Source organism: Bactrocera tryoni, chromosome 3, assembly GCF_016617805.1.
Source record: "Bactrocera tryoni isolate S06 chromosome 3, CSIRO_BtryS06_freeze2, whole genome shotgun sequence".
NCBI lineage: Eukaryota > Metazoa > Arthropoda > Insecta > Diptera > Tephritidae > Bactrocera > Bactrocera tryoni.
Genome location: NC_052501.1, coordinates 53740280 through 53753516, shown reverse-complemented (window position 1 = coordinate 53753516; position 13237 = coordinate 53740280). Strand labels below are relative to the sequence as shown.

The window sequence follows — 13237 nt, the reverse complement described above, 5'->3', positions numbered from 1 at the left end:
TGCAAATAATGCTGCGGCATACCAAGCCTCTTCAAAGAATTTAGAAATTCCACTGAATAATTCACAGCGTATTGTTCATTGTCAAGACGATCGATCGATTTGTATGAACGCAAATCTCTTGGAATTTGACTGTGAATCTTCCAGTTTAAGTGAACAACATCGGTATTTTTGGCAGCGTTCATTAATCAATAGCAACCGAAGCTAGAAGTAATCGTGGTTTTTTTTTTGGGTGGATTGTGAAAATTCGTCTTAATGCATTAGTTGAAAATACACCTGGATTAACTATTTCTTCGACGATGCATTCCATGTGTAATATGTATCAAGGTATTTCCGAATAGAGCAATGTTCTCGCAAACGGATCACTGACGAAAGTTGAGGAAAAACTCGTCAATGTTAATTTTGTTGCTGGCGGTTTTCCACTGTATTCTCTGGGTTTAAATACACTCTTTGGCCATTCTCCAAATTAACTGCTAGACGCAAAACAGTCGGAAAACATTCATGAATTGCAAAAGTAAATATCTTACATAACGCTTCATTGCAGTACACGTATCGACCCATTTGATATTTGCTGATCTCATTTAGTTCAAGGCCAATTACCGCCATGTTGTTTCCTTTGGGGGCGGACTTGCAAACGTATTTGATCGATTTCACCTAACTGCAACACTCGACATTGATACGAGTTTTGAGTCTGGGTTATAAAATAGTGGTGAATATAGTACGATACATGTGTTGTCAACTTCGATATTCACTCTTCTAAATTTAATGCTGAATGTTCTGCCATTGTTATCTGGTGAGTGATGCCGATAGAGGTGGATATCCACCAATTCCAGTTTGTGTTTCCGAAAGATAAGCAGTTGAATAGTGTTTCGTGAATTTATCGTCAGACATACAAACCGAAGAGGTATTGTAATGTCCGCAAGGTACATGAACCGTATTGGTTTTCACCATTTCCTATAATTCTGGACCTATATCTGGATCAGGAATTTCCGCAAAAATGATTTCATCAATTTGATCTGGTGTAACCATCATCCACCATCCAAAGAAGAATATGCGCGTGCGGCAAACCTCTCTTTTGCCACTCAACAGAGTACATCCAGCATCTAACAGCACCGCATATACGTTGCTTCAAGATAAAGTTTATCAAACATCGCAACTGTTGTTTGAAAAGTCGTGCTCTGACATCGTTACGATTGCTTGCTGATTGCCCGCGATCCATAATTTCATCCGCTCGCTTCATACTCGGTCATGTGCCATGGGCTGTCAATATATGTTGATGCTAAAACGAATGCGACCTCTTCGTGGCATCGTAACAAATTTTAATCTGTAATTGAGCACTTTGTGTGAAACACACACAACGTTTTCACTGAATGAATTTCAATAATTTTTTTTTTTGAATAGCCGGAATAAAGAAATCAAGCTAAACTAAATTTGACAATTGAAAAAAAAATTTTGTATGAAAAAAAGTAACTTTTTGGAATTGTCCAATTTTCCGACTTTTCCTTACGAAAAGCATACGGTTTTGTTATTTCTAAACTTTCCCCGATCCACAGCGAACAACCTTTAAAAATTTCATCAATATTGGTTCAGCCGTTCTCTAGCATTAGCGTTACTCACAGCATTCATTCGTTTGTATGGGAAAAAGAAAGTGCTCTTTTTGCGGGTTTTCCGACAATTATTCGAATCTTTTTCGTAAGAAAAACCATCTTTTAACCTCAACGAACATTTAAAAAAAAAAGGTGCGTGGAGTCCCTACGCGCGGATGAAGTTATACTTCTTAGTGATATTCCAAGAAATGCATATCATTTTGTATGGAAGAAAACTAGAAAACTTAAATTCACATTTTATAAATTTATTATAATTTATTATCTCACCGAGCATGCCTTTGCCAACAAGTCGTCTTTTCGCGACGATGGCAAAAGCTAAAAATCATAAATTGCACAACTTTCTGGTGCTTCTCGCAAAAATCTGCGTCGATATGTATTCACGATCATACGTATACATATGTACATATTTACGCATATTTGTAGGCGAAGCTGCTACAGCGGCAAGGGGTGACAATCGGCGGCCATTACTTTACTTATGCCATAATAATTCTATTGCTACGAATATGTAAATGACAACGAAATAATGCAAATATGCATATTTCTAAAGGTCATTAATTTCTTTGAAGAAATGAAAGGCATGAATGATCCTGAGAAGTATAGTCTTAACTTTTCAACGGCCAACGCAGAGCATTTCAACCAAAAGGAATTTATTCATTAAAATCACCACTCAGAAGTCGTTTTATCCATTGTAAGCGAACGATTTTCGAAGAAACATCATTTCTAATATGCCACAAGACAAAATTAGAAATGAACTTCTTAAACCTCACGCTGTCAGATAAAACGATATACCTCGTCATCGCGGGTCGATTTCCAAAAAATGTAAATGAAGACTAACTACAGAAATAATCCTGTAAAGTATAGCCTTAATTTTTCAACGGCCAACGCAGGGTATTTCAACAAAAGCTCACATAAAATAGTTGACAATTCGCAGAAATGAAAGACAAAGGAAAGAAAAAGCAGTATAACTTCAATAATGAACAAGCATACAAACATACATATGCGCAGCAGCAGCAAGGAAAGAGGTAACGATCGGCGATCCATTGTATATTGCTTTCATACATAACCAAACCATAATTAGGACAACGCAACACAAGTGTCAATGGTGGTGTTGGTGGTAAGCGCTTGAAAAGTTACGACGAGCACGTAGGTTCGAATCCCAACAGAATTTATTATACTCTCGCAACAATGTTGCTAAGGAGACTATTATAGTCTTGTTCGCATAACGGTTGTTTGTAAGTCCTAAAACTAAAAGAGTCAGATATAGGGTTATATATACCAAAGTGATCAGGGCGACGAGTAGAGTCGAAATCCGGATGTCTGTCTGTCCGTCCGTCCGTCTGTCCGTCCGTCCGTCCGTGCAAGCTGTAACTTGAGTAAAAATTAAGGTATCATGTTGAAACTTGGTACACGTATTTCTTGGCTCCATAAAAAGATTAAGTTCGAAGATGGGCAAAATCGGCCAACTGCCACGCCCACAAAATGGCGGAAACCGAAAAGCTATAAAGTGTCATAACTAAGCCATAAATAAAGATATTAAAGTGAAATTTGGCACAAAGGGTCGCATTAGGAAGGGGCATATTTGGACGCAATTGTTTTGGAAAAGTGGGCCAGGCCCCGCCCCCTACTAAGCTTTTTGTACATATCTCGGAAACTACTATAGCTATGTCAACCAAAGTCTACAAAGGCGTTTTCTTCAGGCATTTCCATATACAGTTCAAGAGAGGAAGAAATCGGATAATAACCACGCCCACCTCCCATACAAAGGTTATGTTGAAAATCACTAAAAGTGCGTTAACCGACTAACAAAAAACGTCAGAAACACTAAATTTTACGGAAGAAGTGGCAGAAGGAAGCTGCACCCAGCCTTTTTTTAAAAATTGAAAATGGGTGTGGCGCCGCCCACTTATGGACCAAAAACCATATCTCAGGAGCTACTAGACCGATTTCAATGAAATTCGGTATATAATATTTTCTTAACACCCTGATGACATGTACGAAATATGGGTGATATCGGTTCACAACCACGCCTTCTTCCAATATAAAGCTATTTTGAATTCCATCTGATGCCTTCTCTGTATAATACGAGTATAAACATTAGGAACCAATGATGATAGCGGAATAAAACTTTACAAAAATACGGTATTTGAAAAATATGTAAATGACGTATTATGAAATCTCGATTATCACTTTACCATGCGAGAGTATAAAATGTTCGGTGACACCCGAACTTAGCCCTTCCTTACTTGTTGTATGTGAATTTCATGTATTATCCTAAATATTCCTGTTTGTAATCTAGCCGTTCCCTTTTCTATGGTTATTAATTGGGAGTTTGAGTAGTCGAGGATCGGTACTTCCCGCAGGCATAGCGGTAGCAATATTATGAAAAAAATATCGTACATATTTAGTTACGCATTCTACATTTTCGAATTATTTGTTCTTTTTCAGTTAACACGGTACTATTTCTATCTTCCTTAACTATTTCCTTACTGTAGGGTTTACCTAAATTAGTTCCTAATCTCCTATTTTTCTTAACAAATATTATTTGTCCTGGTAGATATGATTTTATTTCCTTTTTATTGGAATGAACTGAATGATTATACTCAGATACTGCTCTTTCTAAAAGTTCTTCAAAATTTCTGTGTCTTATTATTTCTCTTATGCAATGTATTATTTCGATTAACCCATTTACAACCAAGGAGGCAAAAAATAAGTTTATTTAAAATTTTCAGTTTTTTATTGATTTATACCATCGCAGAGATGAACAAAACAATTTTTGTTTTTTTCTTACATATACGAAAATTTTGCTGTACCCACACGAGTACAATGGTCAAAAGTGTATAAAATATTTATGAGTGGGATATTTTAAAACAGTCGCGTTCCACGCACAAAGCAGTACCACATAGCAAATCCACCTGATTCGTTTTTGGCTGACATTATTTTATTATTGTGGTCGTATTTGATCTTGAAATATCCTCTTGCTTGTTTTTGGAAATATTTTTTTGAATTCAAAGGACATTTTTTAGTTCTATTTTCTCTCGTTGCTTCTACGGCTTTATCAAACAGTGTCTCAAATACCTCAACGGGACTTCTACCATCCAAATCCATTTTCATTTTCATCTTATTTTTTATATATATAGTAGTCGAATCCATTGTCAAGTTGCATGCTTCGTTGTTCCAAATAGGGCTTACAGAACGTATTTCAGCACTCATTCTTTGTAGCTGGGCAAGCAGTATTTCATCTTCGCTGTCAAAGTTTATGCTGTTATTGAATACTTCAACGCATCCAGCAACGTCGCCCGGCAAGTTTATTTCATTTATGTTATCTTCATCACCTTCCTCTTCGTCAGTATTGACATCGACATCAGGAGGAATCATAATGATATCGACGTCATCTGCCTCATCATCATCCGCGATGTCAGCTAAAGCCTGTGAAAGTTGTTTATATCTCTTTCCATAAAAACACGAAGTGGAAATAGCCATCCTAACCAAAAGATACAATTTTTTATTTCACCTACACATTTTGCCATTGTACCTAAGCGGGTTTAAAAGGCACATACCTCAAATAAGAATAGGTTTTTCAAATGAGTTTTTCTTTGTAAAATTGATCTCTTTAGTCTTATCTCACACAACACAAAATTTTAAAACTAACAACTGAGAGATAATAGCTCATCAACAGCAAAATAATGACTAAAGACACAAAATCACACAATATGAAAAAACCGCACAGAAGTTGACGCTACAAAAAGTGCCGTTATGAATTCGCGTGAAGCGAATGTATTTTTTTTGTTGTTTCTAGGAATAAAACTACGCATATGATCAAAAATTTGTGTGCAAATACTTAGCATTGAGTTACGCCTTTTTAAAAAACTCAACTACCAACTTCTTTTTCTCTTCTAAAACTTTGTAAAGTAATCGTGAATCGTTTTTGTAAAATTTATCCGTATTAAAAATAAAACTTTTGTATTCCAACGTGCGGAATGGTGGCAAATTACAAACGTGAACTTTATTTAAATAAAGGAAAAACTCCTACGTAAGTGCGTGGGTATAATTCCCACATATTTTGGGGGCTCGGACGGAAAAAAGAAAAAAAAAAAAATTTTTTTACATGAACCGATAGTGCGAAAAGTATTTGTTTAAATTGCCGCATTTATATACATACGCCGCCGCGAATAAGTTGATCGGTATAATTTTCATAAGAAATCAAAAATTAAAGCGTAAAATAGCAACAATGACGAGTTTGCAGAAATTTGAATTTGTACGAGCGAAGCTGCGTACAGCCCGAAAAGAGAGCATAAAAGCTCTGCACAAATTTGTATTCGAATCAGATGAAGACAGATCGAGCAGGCAACGTTTGCGAGAATTTACAGGATTCCAATTCGACGAGAACGACGACCGCTGCAAACAGAAGTTTGCATACATCGAAAACAATTTGACGGCCAATGATCTAAATTCAATTTGTAACGTATTGGGTTTAAGTGGCAATGTAGCCGATGTGAAGCTGCATATTTTTCGAAATTAGCAGAACGCGACATTGTTATGTGCTGCAGCAGAAGGCGACGAGAACAGCGACGACGAAGACGAAGGTGGAGTTGACGACAACAGCGAAAATGATGACGTAGATATTATGCGTAGCTTTGACGAAACAGCAGCGAGTAATCTCATTTTCGAATTACCACAACGAACAAACGCGGTAAGCAGCGAGAATAACCAAACGACGAAGAGAAATGCAGAAAAGAACGTCGAGCTTGGCGAGAGAGCAGTTACAAAAACATCGGTAGCACCGACACAAATGTCACGATTTGCAATCAACTTTAGAGACGTCGAAGATTCTGTTCGACATTTTGACGGCAGCGAAAATATTTCTGTTGAAGTATGGTTAAGCGATTTTGAAGAGACAGCAATTTTAATGGGTTGGGATGAACTACAGATGTTTATATTTGCAAAAAAATCATTACGCGGTTTGGCTAAGTTATTTATCCAAAGCGAACGGGGAATAACATCTTGGCAAAAACTAAAATCGGCATTATCAGAAGAATTTAAAACTACGGTAAACAGTGCGAATATACACAAACAATTAAGCGCAAGAAATATGAAAGCGGAAGAGAGTGTACAAGAGTATTTTTTATGCATGAAAGAGCTCGCGATGCGTGGAAATATTGAAGAAAATGCGCTAATGCAATATGTTATTGAGGGTATTCGCGATATTAATATAAACAAAACTGTTTTATATGGTGCACATAATTTGAAAGAATTTAAAGAAAAAATCAAAATATACGAAACAATACAAAAGTGTAATAGGAAGAACAGTGAACTAAAAGTAGATGAGAAGAAAGTAGTCAAATACGAAAAAGATAAGTTTACTTGCTATAATTGCGGTGCAAAGGGACACAAAAGTTCCGATTGCAAAGATAAAGAGAAAGGTACAAGAAAGATTGGTAAATAGTTTGTATAATATATGTAGAACATTACGTACTGCTTCTACATTAAGGTTGTAAAATCCTTTCCGGTTCATGAAAAGTGAGAGAGGAGTAGTGGCGTCTGTGCTTGAGGGTGAAACAATCCCAATATGGGTACAATCGATTGCTCCAAATGTGCCCTTGATCCCAAATTTCGTGTAAAATCTTTAAAAAAATTTATTTATTTATTTATATTTATTTATATTTATTTTTAAGTGACATATCCTAATGTTTCATTGGAGACTTTTGCCAGCAAGAGCATCGAATGCAACATTGCCAACGACTCAATTCAGCATTTTCGCCATTGAAAGCGGTCCCGCACATTAAGCGGCACCATTTGTAAAATCGCGTTTGTCACGTCACACTCTCATTTCATCATCCGACTCGAGAAGTCATAATTGTTGGTCTTCACTCAAAGTATTGTTTAATTTAATTTAAAGCTATTCTAATAAAACCTATTTTTGTTAATAAAAAATATTACTGGCGCAGTCGGTAGGATATGTCACTTTGTCATATTTTAAAGTTTAAAAGTCAAAATGTAAGAAAATATAAAAACCAAATTAAAAGAAAAAAGAAAACCAGCTAAAACTAAATCTAAGAATTGAAAATTATATCTTATCAAATGAGTTATGCTTCCCGCCCTGACGCGCCACTACACCACACAGCACATCACTCACAAGCAACACTGGCACACTCTCCACACTTGGAGACAGCAGATTTCCCACACACCACGCAAAAGCAACACTGGCATAACTCTCCACAGCCCAACGAGCAAAAAAAAGGGCTCGTCCGGAAAGCAGTTTTTTCTTTTTCGATCGCGATTCCCAAGCTACGCACATCGGCGCACGTTTCCGTACACAGCTTTCGTATTTTTCATCAGTTTGATATATACGCAGTTTTCATCAGTTTGATATATACGCAGTTTTCATCAGTTTGATATATACGCAGTTTTCATCAGTTTGATATATACGCAGTTTTCATCAGTTTGATATATACGCAGTTTTCATCAGTTTGATATATACGCAGTTTTTCATCAGTTTGATATATACGCAGTTTTCATCAGTTTGATATATACGCAGTTTTCATCAGTTTGATATATACGCAGTTTTCATCAGTGTCGGCCAGTGCTCCACGATTATATATACTCAGTTTTCATCAGTGTCGGCCAGTGCTCTACGATTATATATACTCAGTTTTCATCATTTTCGCTCCACGGTTTTATATACATATCTACCTTTTCATCATCTTCGGTGCGCAGTAGAAAACCTGTACACTTCCACTGGTACCCGACCAGGGAGTCCACGAGTTCAATACAGCGACCGTACATCATCTATTTTCATATACATTGTCACCGTCACTGGTATCCGACCAGAAGATCCTTGTTATAACGTTTTTTATCCTCCAATAAAAGTTGCGATACATTGTGAAGTGAACCAAAAAAAAGAAAATATATATTTCGTTCTCAAAGGAGTGGGTACCAAAGTAAGTACTAAATTATATACTTATCATTCCTTTTTACTTATTCATTATTACTTAATCATTTTTATATGCTAAAAACATCTTTAAATATTGTAAGAATTCTATTTAAAACACTTTAACTTGTAAACAAAGAAAAATTGCAATGAGGACATTGCATTATTTTAAGATGGGAGGAGTGACATATCCTAATGTTTCATTGGAGACTTTTGCCAGCAAGAGCATCGAATGCAACATTGCCAACGACTTCAATTCAGCATTTTCGCCATTGAAAGCGGTCCCGCACATTAAGCGGCACCATTTGTAAAATCGCGTTTGTCACGTCACACTCTCATTTCATCATCCGACTCGAGAAGTCATAATTGTTGGTCTTCACTCAAAGTATTGTTTAATTTAATTTAAAGCTATTCTAATAAAACCTATTTTTGTTAATAAAAAATATTATTTTTATTTATTTATATTTATTTTTATGTATTTATCTTACCCCTTCTTTGTATCTGAAACGTCCTGCGCGCTTGAAGGGAAATAAATTTCACTGCCCCTAACATCCACAATTAATTTCGAAATAAAGTGCAGAACTCTAGACACAGAGGACTGGCTCATAGAGAGCATATAACTAGTACCAACGCATTTTTGGTAAGAGCCATGCCCGTAAAACTGATTTAGCGAAAGTTTTACAATCAAAGCAGACACTTTATTTGCAACATACAGAGGTAATAAGTTTTGAACAATCGGTTTATTCAAAAATAAGTATATTTTGTTTTTTCTCCAGATATTTGGCAAATGCAATGCTTTGTGGAAGAAGTGCAAGTGGCCGAAGTCTTGTGAAGTAATTCTCAAAAGCCTAGGTTCAGCTTTGCTTGTACCCGTAGTAACGCGTTGGAATTCATTGTATGATGCAGTCAAACGATTACTCGCGTATAAAGCAAAGTTGAATGATTTGTGTCAAGAATTCGACTTGGCAAAATTTACCGCAGGAGACTTCACTTATCTGGAGCATTATACGCTGCTGCTGCAGCCAATTGAAAATATTCTGGATGACCTGCAGGAGGAGGTTAATGTTAAATATGGTTGTTTATTACCCAGTCTTTTGACTCTGAGTAATAAGTTGATGAAATTAAGTATATCTGAAGATATATCAAATCTCAACTCTGTTGCGATGATGTTGGATCAAAAGCTGAAGAAAAGATTTGAACCATATTTTACTTCGGCCCGTCAGCAGATATTGCAACAGTTGCAGCTGTATTGACTCCAGATGTGAAGACCGACTGGATCGAGGCGTTGCAGGACACACTTCCGGATTTGACGGAAGAAAGCATCAACAACAGGGTGATTAAAAGCAATAGGGAGGCCCTAACAAAAAACAACCATGCTTTAGAAGCGATTTCTAAAAGAGTGGGTTGTCCTTTAAGTCAAGGATCGAAGTATGACATCAAACGTGCCGGTAAGAATGTATCTATTTACTTTTCTTCTGGGTTTTTACACATGTCTTTATTGTTTTAGGTGATGGTCACGACACAAATGCCACCGCGTCAGCTCCACAAAGTGTTGATGTGAGAGCTGCGATAGCAAACCAATACTACAGTTATTTAAATGACCAATCGATGACTGATAGTACCTGGGACCAATATCCATTGCTGAAGGAGGCATTTGTGAAATTCAATACCCCACTGCCATCATCGGCACCTGTTGAACGTCTTTTTTCATTTGCGGGGATAATAAATAGCCCAAGGAGAGGTTCATTGACAGACTTTTCTTTTGAAAAGTTTGTTCTAATGAAAGCAAATTCCTTTTTTTGTTGAATTATTGTTAATTCATAATTTTGTTTTTTTGGTGAATTACTCTTACTTTATATATTTTTTTATGTTGAATTATATATTTTTGTTGTAAATGAAATTGAATTATTCATTTGTGTTTAATTTGAAGTGCTTATTCAATATTTATTTTTAAATTTGAACAATGAATTGCAGATTGTTAAATAAAAATAATGAGCAATATATAAGAAATATAAAAACGTCATTTATTTGTGTTATTTCTTCTAGATATTGGTTTCAAAATTGTAAGTAATTTAAAGTACTTGAAAAGAATTGAAAATAGATTCAAGTACATTTTTCAATTCTTTTCAAGTACTTTCAATTCTTTTCAAATACTTTCAAATATTTGTTAAAATTTCAAGTATTTTTCAATTACTGGTACTTGTACTTGAAAATTCTGAAAGTACTTTACATACTAAGTACTTCAAGATAAAAATTAAAGTATTTAAGTACGTGCTAGTACCATTCCCAGCAGATTTAAAAGCGAGATCTCCTGAAAGGAGGAATGAAGGAGTCCTCCTATTGACCTCTTTTAGGAGCAGTAAGGGAGATTTTTTAATTTTGTTCTTATATTGTGTTTTTTTTTATATTTTATTTTAGTGTTGACCTCCTTTTGTCATCTTTTAGGAGCAAAAAAGGAGATTTTATACTTCTATTGTGATTTTTTTTACTTCATTTTAGTATTGATCTCCTTTTGTCCTCCTTTAGGAGCAATAAAGGAGATTTTTTAATTTTTCGTAGCTTAAAAATCGTACTTTTGATTCAAAAATTACAATTTAACGGGAAATAATAACTGTTATTTTTTGTCTTCAAGCGATTGTTCATTTCAACTGTGTTTTTTAAAGCGTGCAGACGTAAGTGTTTTATATCTAAGTATTAAATATTTTAAATTGATAATTAAATGTACTCTAAAAGGCATTTAAAACGCCTAGTGAATAAAAAATTAAATAATTTATACAAAAAACAAAATAATAATACACAAAATGAAAATGATGTGAAAAGTGTTAATGAAATTGAAAGTGATACAAGCTCTAAAGAAGTTTTTGAAGAAGTTGAAAGTGGTACAGGCTCGAAAGAAGTGATAGAAGATTTTTGTTTGCCAGCTGAACCACTTTCAAAACAGTTAGCCATTTGGGCAATTGAAAATCGAATAACAAGGGCCGCATGTAATAGTCTTCTTGCAATTTTAAACTCACAAAATTTAAATGTGCCTATATCAAAAAATAAGCTCTTACAATCTTTCCAACCAGATGATACTAATGTAATAGCCATGCCGCCTGGAGAATATTTTCACTTTGGCTTAGAAAATGCATTGAAAAATGAAATAAAACACGATAATTCTGTAGGTGAAACAATTGTATTAGATGTTTTTTGCGATGGTTTGCCACTTTACAAAAGTTCCGCGAAAACTCTTTGGCCAATATTGGGAGCAATTTCAAATTGTGAATCACAACCATTTTTAATTGGCAGTTTTATTGGTTGCTCAAAGCCACAGGAAGTTGAAAAATATTTGGAGAAATTTTTGGACGAGTACTCTGAGCTAAAAAAAAATGGGATGCTCTATGGCGGTAAATCTTATAAAATCAAAATAGGAGCTATCATATGTGATGCTCCAGCCAAAGCTTTTTTAAGTGGCACTGTTGGCCATACGTGTTCATATGGATGTTCCAAATGTGAGCAAAAAGCTGTGAGAATAAATAAACGTCTCTCATATTCTCTAACTTCTGGCGTCTTAAGAACTGACCAAAGTTTCGCCGAACGAACCACAAAAAACTTCCATTTAGCAAGATTTCATACTACTGCACATCCACTGGAAAATTGTGGCGTAAACATGATTACACAGTTCCCTTTGGATGTGATGCATTTATTCGATTTAGGAGTGGTTAAAAAAAGTTTACTTTTAATATGGAAAGGTAAACCGATAAAAAAAAATAAAAAATGCCTAAACAGTAATTTACTTAATGAAAAAATTGGAATTGTTCGAAAATATACGCCAAAAGAGTTTAATCGGAAGTTGAGGCCATTTGAAGAGATGCCACGTTGGAAAGCTTCAGAATTTCGACAAATAATATTGTATACAGGTTTCTTTCTGTTAAGAAATGTTATTGAAGATGATCTTTATGAGCATTTTTTGATTTTAATGACAGCATATAGATTCATATCCTGTCCAAGAATGTGCGAAAGTAATTTAGCCTGTGTGCAGAAGCTTTTAGAGGCTTATGTTGAAGATTTTGCCAATTTATACGGCAAAGATCGAGTCAATTATAATGTTCATAACTTGCTCCATATATCGCAGTGTGTAAAGGACTTTGGATGTGCTTCTAACTTCTCTGGATATAAATTTGAAAGTTTTTTACAAATTTTGAAAAAGGATTGCCGGAAATCTCAATATATTTCTCAACAGTTGAATAATCGCATTACAGAGCGAAATTTTATTCCTAGGAAGAAAAAAAAAAATTGTCCACTGGGCAAAAAAGTTAATAATATTTATAATAAATATCAGTTCGGTAATTTTTTTTTAAGCAATAAAGTCCCAGATTGCTATTGCATGACGCAGGAATTAAATGTTTTTAAAATAATTGGGTTTCAAAAAGTGGGTGAACAGCTGGTTGTTAGAGGTAAATATTTTAACGATGCAACAAGTTCATTTACTTATCCAGTAGACTCAAAAAGTGCGTTAGGGATATCGAAAGCATCTGTTTTAGCTGATTTAGAGCACAATATACCTCTCGAAATAATTTACTGCAAGCTTTTTGCAATTGCTGAAGACGATCACTTTCATTTTGTTCCCATTTTGCATCATTGTTACTAAATTGATATATAATACAAAAATAATATAATACTTGTAAAATAATATAATATTATACACTTAATTATAGATAAATAA

The 13237-nt window shown here is 35.0% G+C and overlaps 1 pseudogene; it reads right to left on the bottom strand.

Annotated features, from left to right (window-relative positions):
* Nucleotides 1–2266: 2266 nt before the first annotated feature.
* LOC120773170 lies at nt 2267–2469 on the bottom strand (annotated as a pseudogene).
* Nucleotides 2470–13237: the final 10768 nt, after the last annotated feature.